At 44.8% G+C, this 10,749-nt stretch overlaps 1 pseudogene; it reads right to left on the reverse strand.

Annotated features, from left to right (window-relative positions):
* Positions 1-8,946: 8,946 nt before the first annotated feature.
* On the reverse strand, positions 8,947-10,749 carry LOC117063819 (annotated as a pseudogene).

The following is a 10,749-nucleotide window of genomic DNA, read 5'->3' on the forward strand; positions in this document are numbered from 1 at the left end:
ATTGATGGTTGACCAAACTTCATTTAGTTAGGAAAAAAATTGACTTACGAAATTCTTTAGTCCTTCATTTGCACAACTGCCATTTTCTTTTTATAAAATGTAAGCAGAAATTTATAAAAAGTATCTCAATTCTGGAGGCCAAACCTCTAGTTTTCATCCCTCCTTGAAATTTGCACCTGGAGTTACGTGCCCTTAAGTGGCACAGTCCGTGGGGCTTGACAGTGAATACTTTACTTCTTCTTTAGGAATTTCCCAACGCTTAGAAGAGAGAACCGCTTAAAGTAAGACTTAACTTGTTTTTATAAATAAATGAGAGAGAGCAAGGTGTAGTGAAAAGAAAATTGCACAGAGACCAGGAAACTTGCAGTGAGGATTTTGAAAGATGAAACCTATCTAAGGGACACTTTATGATGAACAAAATATTTTTATATTTTTTTCTATAATTGAATGAGAGTGTTTGTAAATCATTGAAAGGTGAGGTTACCTATGAGATTTGTTTATCTCTCTCTCTCTATGTTTTCCCTAGAGACAGGGTCTCACTCTATTGCCCAGGCTGGTCTTGAACGCCTGAGCTCAAGTGATCCTAGCATCCTGACTTCCCAAAGCACTGTGATTACAGGTGACAGCCATCGCATCCTGCCATGTTCTGTATTAAGATATCTGACTTGAGGCTTCTGCTCACCCTCTCCAGAGACCCACAAAGCCGAATCTTAGAAGGGTGAAAGGGACTCAGGAAAGGGACAGGTAGTGAGGCAGGAGTTGAGGAACGAAGGCCAATTTAGCTGCTACTTTCTCTCTGTCTAAACCAGTGGTTCTCAAAGGACTGTTCCTGGACCAGCATCTGAGATCTTGTTAGAAATGCGAGTTCTTCCTGGACCTGCTGAGGCAGAAACTCTGGCAATGGCCCCTGCAATCTGTGTTTAGACAAACCTCTGGGTGATTCTGACGCACAAAAACGTTTGAGAACCACTGCCCCATATTTCCAACATGAAAATTACCTTTAAGTTCAGAAGACTCTATGAATAGCTTTAGGTGATGGTTCAAAGCAGAGAAACAAAATATAATAGAGAATAATTCTGGATAAACTATTTTCTTCCCAAAATATATGAGAACTGAAAAATAAGGAGAGGAGGTTACAGAAAGTGCACACATGTTTAACTCTAACTAGTGATAAATATTCTTTTCCATAATTTGGTCAAACAATTTGAAAAACTATACTTAATCTGAAAGAGAAAGTATGACTTTTTAGTTAGAACTTTTCTCTTTGAAGTTTCCTTGTCTAAATTCTTTTGGGAATCACTGGTGAAAATGTAGGAAACTACCAAGGAAGTATAAACACAGTGAAATTTATCTTCAGGATTTTCTTTCTTCCTGACCTGAAAATGATTAAAAACAGTAGTCAGAATTCCCAAAGGGGATGTTTCAATATGTTCCTTCTTACAGTGCCTAATTCATCAATGGCTGACCTGATATATAGCAAATAACAGTACTGTACTCATAGCTAAAAAAAACTGAGGAAGGGCTGGGCGAGGTGGCTCACGCCTGTAATCCCAGCACTTTGGGAGACTGAGGCGGGTGGATTACCTGAGGTCGGGAGCTCGAGACCAGCCTGGCCAACATGGCGAAACCCTATTTCTACAAAAAATACAAAAATTAGCTGGGCGTGGTGGTGGGTGCCTGTAATGCCAGCTACTTGGGAGACTGAGGCAGGAGAATCGTTTGAGCTTGGGAGGCGGAGCTTGCCGTGAGCCGAGATCGTGTCATTGCACTCCAGCCTGGGCAACAGAGCAAGACTCTGTCTCAAAGCAAAACAAAACAAAAAACCCAAAAACCTGAGGAAGAAGTTTTTTTGTTTTTTGTTTGTTTGTTTGTTTGTTTCGAGATGGGGTCTCACTCTGTCACCCAGGCTAGAGTGCAGTGGTGTGATCACTCAACCTCCGGGGCTCAAGTGATCCTCCCACCTCAGTCCCCCACGTAAGCTAAGACTACAAGCACGTGCTTCCACACTCAGCTAATTTTCTTTTTTTTTGTAAAGGCAGGGATCTCTCTGTGTTACCCAGGCTGGTGTTCAGCTCCTGGGTTCAAACAATCCTCCTGCCCCGGCATCCCAAAGTGCTGGGATTAGAGATGTGAGCCACTGTGCCTGCCTGTATTTTCTTTTTGAGCTTTGGGAAATAACAAATGCTAAACCAATATATGGCTTATTGTACTCTAGGTAGAAAGGTAAGTGCTTTGAAATGAAAGTAGAACTGGTAGCTTCTTCCCACAGAGACTGGCCCCCGCCACAGTGAAGTCAAGGGTGCGCATCTGAACTTGCAGGTGCTCTGAAGCCCTGGTTGACACTGTCTTACTGAAGACTCAAAGTGAGGGGCTACAAGTCCACGCAGAGGGTGACCTTTGATGGTGGCACCCAGTTCCTATCTTGTCTTTCAGCATAACATTGTGTTGAGTCAAAAATGCAGCCAATGAAAATGCGACTTCTATTGACAGAAAGTCCTAGAAATGTTGATAAAATTAACATTTAAAAACAAATAGGCCAGGCACAGTCTGTAAACCCAGCACTTTGGGAGGCTGAAGTGGGAGGGTTGCTTGAGGCCAGGAGTTTGAGACCAACCTGGGCCACATAGCAAGACTGCATCTCTACAAAAAATATAAAAATTAGCTGGGTGTGGTGGTGTGAACCTGTAGTCCCAGCTACTAAGGAGACTAAGGCAGGAGGATCGCCTGAATCCAGGTTCGAAGTTACAGGGAGCTACGATCTGCACTCCAGCCTGTACTACAGAGTAAGCCCAAGTCTCTAAAAAAAAAAAAAAAAGTTCAGGCGTGGTGGCTCATGCCTGTAATCCCAGCACTTTGGGAGGCCGAGGTGGGTGGATCACCTGAGGTCAGGAGTTCAAGACAAGCCCGACCAACATGGTGAAAACCTGTCTCTACTAAAAATGCAAAAATTAGTTGGGTATGGTGGTGCATGCCTGTAATCCCAGCTATTCAGGAGGCTGAGGCAGGAGAATCGCTTCAACCCAGGAGGCAGAGGCTGCAGTGAGTCGAGATGGTGCCATTGCATTCCAGTCTGGGCAACAAGCGTGAAATTCTGTCTCAAAAAAAAAAAAAAAAAAGGGTGGGAGGCAGCGCGGTGGCCCACTTACGTAATCCCAGCACTTTGGGAGGCCAAGGCCGGCAGATCACTTGAGGTCAGGAGTTTGAGACCAGCCTGACCAACATGGCGAATCCCCGTCTCTACTAAAAATTCGCTGGGCATGTTAGGGGACACCTGTAATTCTAGGGAGGCTGAGGCACGATAATCGCTTGAACTCGGGAGGCAGAGGTTGCAGTAAGCCGAGATTGCACCACTGCACTACAGCCTGGGTGATGAAGTGAGACTCTGTCTTGAAAAACAAAACAAAACCAGAAATAAAGAGGGGAAGAAAGTAGAGGGGAGACGAGGAAAGGAAATAAATCTCCCTGAAGTGAATAAATCCACATATTCAAGCAGCATTTGGATTACAGTTAACGGCACGGTTTAGACCCTTGAGATCAAGGTGCAATTTTACACATCTGTAATTTTTCTGTCACTTTTTCTGTAAAAAAGAAATCTTTGACCAAATGGTTACACTTCTGATGCATGTGAAGGAGAAGTGTGTCACTACTCCCTGGTGTCCTGGGCTTGCAGCCCTGAGGTCCCACCTGCTCTGTGCGGCAGAGACTGTGCTGGCCGTGCAGCCTCTCAGTTCAGAAGAGCATCCTCGGCAGACTGTGCTATGCTGCTAGACACAGTGGACCAGAACCCGCGACTTGATTCCCTAAACTCCTGATGGAAGAAGAATGAGCTGAAGAAGAAACTTTTTTTTTTTTTTTGAGACAGAGTCTCGCTCTGTCGCCCACATTGGAGTGCAGTGGCATGATCTCAGCTCACTGCAAACTCCACCTGCGAGGTTCAAGCGATTCTCCTGCCTCAGCCTCCCGCGTAGCTGGGATTAGAACCTAATCTTCATCAAGTGTCCAGTATCTGTCTTACAATGTGCCGGGTGTCTTACACATGGTCCTACATAACACAGTAAGACAAAAGTCGAGGGACACACAGCTGTCATTGCTTCCCATCCACTCTAACCCCTTCGTCCACCAGTTGGGCTGGGGGCAGACACCTGGCCCAGGCTCAGTCAGTTGGATTTTCTCTCTCAGGAGCTTTGGAACACAGGTCCTGAGAAAAGGAGCTGATGTGCTGCAGGCAACAGAACTGCAGTGTCATATATGGTCATAGCTTGAGCTATTATTGCAGCAGACCAAAGCCATGTGCAGATAAATTACAGGAGGTGAGAGAAGCCATGAGTGGGCCAGGCTACATCACTTGCGGAGAGAAGCAGACACAAGGAACTCCGCAGTGCAGAGAAGACAGAGGTCTCTGATTTTCCAGCATGATGTGGCTGCATGCTGTTTCATTTCTCAGAGGCCTGAGGGAGTAACTATTGTATCCTTCATAAAACCATCTTTTACTTAATGTTGACTCAAGTGAGCTTGTGTTCTTGGTGTAAAAAAGTGAAAAGTGTATGTCCCAAATCTAATCTAGGGATAGAATCTAATTTGTGCAATGTAATCCCCAAACTTCTGGGAAGAAATTGACTTTTTTTTACTTAAAATTTTTTCTTTTCATTTTTCTTTTACCATGCAAAAGTTCGGCACAAGAAATCAACATTTTTGATTTTGAAAAATTAAGGCAATTTAATATTAAACTTTAATAGGGTTAAGACTTATTCTAGGAAACCTGTTACTCACCCAGTCAAGCAAGACAAAGGTGACCTTTAATCGAACATCCTTTTCGGGTTGTATCTGGCCCCTTCATGATCATCTGATAACCTTTTTTTTTTTTTCCTGTAAAATGTCCCCGCCAAGAGGAAATTGTATTTTTTTTTTTTTTTTTTTTGAGACTGAGTCTCACTCTGTCACCCAGGCTGGAGTGCAATGGCACAATCTCGGCTCACCGCAACCTATCTCCCAGGCTCAAGTGATTCTCCTGCCTCAGCTTCCCAAGTAGCTGGGATTACAGGTGCCCACTACCACGTCTGGCTAATTTTTGTATTTTTAGTAGAGATGCGGTTTCACCACGTTGGTCAGGCTGGTCTTGAACTCCTGACCTCAGGTGATCCACCTGTCTTGGTCTCCGAAAGTGCCGAGATGACAGGCATGAGCCACCATGCCCAGCCAGAAATTGTGTTATTCTAACAGGGGACTTTTCCTTTGAATGCGAGATTGTACTAATCTCATATACAAATTGTCTGAAAGTTTGCTCAGGCAAGGACAATGAGGCAAGCTCTGAGGCAGCAAATGTCTCAATGTTCTCCTCAGCAGTGGTCTTACCTGGGAACTTGCTAGAAATGCAAAGTCTCCGGTCACAATCGACCTACTGAATAGGAAACTCTGTAGGTAGGACCCAGCCGTGTGAGATCCAGGTGATGCCGACATGCATGACATTTAAGAACCTCTGCGCTCAGGACGCTGCAGCTCATATAGTGCTTGCTGGATTCCTCTAAAGACTGGGCTTGGGTTGGGTGGTGCAGGAGTAAAGGATGTAACAAGAACAGGCTCCTTGTGTGATGCACACAGCACATCAATCTGCTAAGACAACCAGGTTGCAGCAGATAAAGAGGTTGAATCATAGGGTCACTGAACAAGGAGATGGGAGGGAACCTTAAATCCATCTCCCCAAGGAGTTTGGGGCCAGAGTTTTTACGGGTTTGGAGTGGGCCGAGACGTGGAGCTCGGTGGTGGGAGAGCGCAGGGTGAAGTTGTGGGGCAGGGAGAGGAAGAAGCTGTGTTTTCAGGCTGATCCGTTCCTCTGCGGGGTCTTCAAGCTGGATGGTGGAATTCAGGGTCTGAAAAACATCTTAAGCAATCGTTAAACAAAGTCCTTATACTTCTAATGTCAGCAATCCTGTCTATAAGAACAATGGGGAGGCAAATTAATTCTTAGGCAGTCTTCTGACACTAATGTCAGAAATCTCAGAAACAAGAGGGAGGCCAATGGTCAGGGTCCAGGGCTCCATGACTTTCAGCAACAAGGCAGTGGGCCAGAGTGCAGCCTGCCTGATGCTGATTATAACTATATTTCTGTGCAGAACCCAGCACGCATTTTTTGTTAACCCTGTGGGGACATATCCACGTGCCGGTTTTCCATATTCTTCTTGGCTCAAAGTGGCCTCCCTTCAATAAATAAATGATTCCCTTGAGAGGGGCTTAGACAGTGACCCAGTGAAAAGCCTCCCGCTGTTTCCACTGTGAACTGTGGAGCTTTGTTCAGACAACAGGCCCAACTGCGGCTCCACTGGCCTTGTGATAACCCTACACTGTTGACTGGCCTGGTTCCCCGTCCAGAAGGAGGTTAATGAGGAGGTGAACATGAGCACTCCTCACAGGGAACGTGCCCGAGCAAGTCAGCAGGACTCAGATTTGCTTACAGTTGTTAGCCCAGCCAATCTCCTACTGATACATTTAGCTTGGGGACAATGTCCTGTCCCCAGACAGGAGGCCTGAACACTTGACAGATGGCAAGAGCTAGCATCTTTTCTTTAGGATGAGGAGCAGGGAAGAAGTCCTCATTATTGGAGGAACACACATTTTGAGAAGGAAAAAATGGCCACTCCTTACTAGATCATTCCTCACCAGCCCCTCCCGCCTTCCTCAGGGGAAAACTGCTTTCTCTTTCCTCTGTGCCCCAGGGCAGCTCCAACTCCCCAATACAGCAATGTTATCCTTGCTTCTAGACTGGCTCCTTAATGAGACTCTTTGAGCGCCAAACCAATGATTAGTCATCTTTGTATTCTCTGTGTTTGGCAAAATATATTTGCTGGATGAATGAGCTTTAACTAGGGCTGGTGCAGATGTTTGGGTGGCAAGGGGAGATGGCTAGCAGATCCTAAAACCCAGGGAATGAGCCCTTCCTGACTGTAGATTCCCTTTGGCCTTGCACGCACACACACATACACACATCTTAATGGTGATTTCAGGAGTTTTAAAATTCCCTTTCAGTTTAAAAAAGTTTTAAATGGTCCTGGCACGGCAGCTCACGCCTATAATCCCAGCACTTTGGGAGGCCAGCGTGGGTGGCTCACCTGAGGTCAGGGGTTCGAGACCAGCCTGGCCAACATGATGAAACCCCGTCTCTACTAAAAATTCAAAATTAGCTGGGTGTGGTGATACTTGCCTGTAATCCCAGCTACTCAGGAGGCTGAGGCAGGAGAATCACTTGAACCTGGGAGGTGGAGGTTGGAGGCTGCAATGAGCTGAGATCACGCCATTGCACTCCAGCCTGGGTAAAAGCAACAAAACTCTACCTCAAAAAAAAAAAAAAAAGCTTTAAATGGCTCTGGTGGCTAGTTGCAATGATCCATTCAAATAGAAGAATTAGTTTCTACTGCCTTACTCCCAAAGAACACGCACATCTTACAGAAAGGTGAGATGCTACTCACGTGTAGGGTCATTTCGGTTCCCATCACAGAAAGCAAAGGAAAACACTGGACATTCAAACTGCATTGTGTCAACCTCATTGGTTCCTTTGGGACTGCTGAGAAGTGTACCTCTGTGTTCTCCATGCACAGGGATTTGCTAAGGAAATGTAGAGTGTCAACAAGACCAGAGACACTGTTTTCTTAGTTGAGTGGGGTGGCTTCATTCAGGGACTTCGACATTTGCATAGAAACCTCATGATTGCAGGGACAGCAGGAGTTGGCATGAATTAGGCTGGTACTTGATATGCTAATTACGATTCTCTATAATCTTTGAAGGCTGTTTGGAAAGAGAATTTAGAATTGGAGAGACTGGAAACGCAGTTAGGTTAAATGACTTGCCCAAAGGTCTCAGAGCTAATGAATGGGAAATTTGCTATGTGTTTCCAATGTGCAAAGAATACTACATGCAATAACTCCTTTAATCCTCTCAGCAGTTCTCTGGTGAGTATTTTATTACTATTATTGCCCTGCTGTAAGGGAAGCCACACAGAACTGCCACTTGCCCAGACTTACTCTACTAATGAGTAGAGGAGTCAAATGAGGTTTCTTGAGATTTCGGCTGAGGTCAGTCTGGTCCCAGAAAAGAACATTCGAAGGTCATTCTATGCTTACCGGGAACGGAGCTAAGATTGTCTCAATTTTTTTTTTTTTTTTATCACTCAAAGATTTTAATGCTCAGTTTTTACAAACACATTCAAGTTTCCATCCAATTTTCTGATTCATAGCAAAATGTACTAGCTTTAAAAATGTGCATTCTTTAGCTTTCTCCTACACTTTTTTGCCTATTTTTCAAAACTGAGCACTGGGTATTTTTAACATAAGTGATATTATATTATATGTGCATTTTAATTGCATGTTTTGGGGAAGAAATGAAATCCATGATATTTTGGGTAATTCATAGTGTACTTATAAAATGAAAAGCTTGCTATCAAAATATACTTTTCACTGGGAGAAAGAAATAAAACAAACAAATGGATCTACACAAATTAAACATTGCCTTTGATAGATTTCGGTGCGGGACAGTCCAGAACAAACATATTTGCCCTTATTTCCCCAGAGCTACTCAAATTCTGAGTCAAGTATTTCAATTTTTTTTTTTTTTTTTTTTTTTTTTTGAGACAGAGTCTTGCTCTGTCGTCCAGGCTAAAGTGCAGTGATGTGGTTTCGGCTTACTGCAACTTCCACCTCCCGGGTTCAAGTGATTCTCCTGCCTCAGCCTCGCGAGTAGCTGGGATTACAGGCATTGGTCACCACACCCAGCTAATTTTTGTATTTTTAGTAGAGACAGGGTTTCGCCATGTTGGCCAGGCTGATCTTAAACTCCTGACCTCAGGTGATCCGCCCGCCTCAGCCTCCCAAAGTGCTGGGATTACAGGTGTGAGTCACCGTGCCTGGCCTATTTCACTAATATTTTTAACTGAGATTTTATTATGTTGGCATTTGTTTATCATTCCACATCTGTAGCCAAGCTCTGAGTGCTTACAATTTTCTGATAATTGTTGGGAGCTTACTCAGGAGCATCTGGACCACTGGACACTTGCAGTAACTGTCCACACCGAGCACTCCCTGTCATCAGATGCTCCACACCCTTCTCACACTCACCTTGAGCTAGTAACTCTCCTCTGAGCTGTATTTCTTCAAAGATTTCTGAGCAACTTTAAGGTTAGGTCACTTGCAAAGCTCAGCTCTCTCCTTGGCAAGCTTCTGTTTCTTTCTTTGTTCTCACAGCCTGTTCTTGAAGTTAGGGTCACTCCGTCTGTTGTGGTCCAAGTAAATGCAATACCCAGTGAAAAGGGCCCTGCGTACCCTGGCTGTGACGGCGCTGTTCTGGCCCAGCGTCTTTTGTAGACTGTGGCGGCAGGGTCTCAATTCTCAAACCAGCAATGAACATCTGCTGCTCAGTTCCTATTATTACTGTACATAATAGGCTGCATTTCTTAAATTGGAAAAACAATGGGCATTTTGTACATTCAAGTTAGTTCCCAACCAAATTAACTATTATCAAGATGTTTATATTTCATTGAATTCACAAGATGTCTGACAGCAAGAAAGGTCGTGCGAACGTTGTGAAATCAGGAGCAAAAACAGGGATGTGTCTTTTTTCTACTCCCCCCATTTGAGATTTGCAGCGTACCTAACAGCAACTGATGTGGTATATTCTGTCCTTAAATTTAAAAAGTAAAAAAGTAAACAGGTTGAATATTTGGAGGGAAACATTGATACTTTTGCACAGCAAAAATAAATACATCCATATATTTCTCCTTTGTTCAAGACATTTCTCAGCAACTGCAAGTGCCGCTGCGAGACGTCTCCTGAAATCTGCACACACTCTGGTGGTTGGTGCAGGATAAACATGGGATTGTGCTGGTTCCTATGGCAAAGGCTTCTCCCTCCCAAGCTGTCCGGTGACACCAGCCACACATGCAAGGACAGCAAATTGGAAGCTGGTCATCACTGAGGACTTAGGAGAGCTTGGGTGGGTGTTCAGGGTAGATCTGAGGGGCTAAGGAAGGGGCACAATGACAGGGATGGGCGCTGGCTGTGCCTGGCATGCAGTAGATGCTCAACAAAGGTGGAGTCTCTAGACAGATGGCTCAGAAGTCTTCAGGGAAGGGGTAGGAGAGGGAGGTCAAAGATGAGCCTTCAGAGCCCAGTATCAATTCAAAGGAGCAGAAAAGCGTACAGACAAGGAGGCTTCTCATCTCTAAGCATCTGCCTGTTCCTCTGCCTTCTAGAAGACATTTCCTGTTAGAGTTTCAGGCTCATGCTCCTGGTCTTCCCTTTTCTCCCTGGTTGGATCAGAGCCTTGATCAGAATATAGCTCCTGGGAGACCCCACTGGCCTCCAAGACAAACAGGAAGAGGGGGATTGTGGCAAGTCTTTTCCCACTCAGTAATGTGGAGAAACTGCCATGGGAGACGAGAAGCTGAAAATGTTTCCATCTATGACCTAATAAGCTAAGTCAATTTCACACACACACGCACACCCCATCAAAAACATCATGAATCCTGATGACATCATTTTTGCATCTGCAATGCTATTCCTGTTGTCAAGGGCCTTCCTAAAGCACCTTGTTAAATCAGCATTTGATTCAATCCCACTGCCTGGACTCAAATCAGCCTCTGAGATTGCGACAGGCCGTGCTTCTTCTTCACCGCACCCACAGAAGCACAATCCAAGCACGTACTTGGGCTGCTGACGCTTGGCCACTGCGTGTTTACTCACGTAGCACAAAGGGACGCTGGGCCAT

The sequence above is a fragment of the Trachypithecus francoisi genome, unplaced genomic scaffold (assembly GCF_009764315.1).
Source record: "Trachypithecus francoisi isolate TF-2019V2 unplaced genomic scaffold, Tfra_2.0 Lachesis_group19, whole genome shotgun sequence".
NCBI lineage: Eukaryota > Metazoa > Chordata > Mammalia > Primates > Cercopithecidae > Trachypithecus > Trachypithecus francoisi.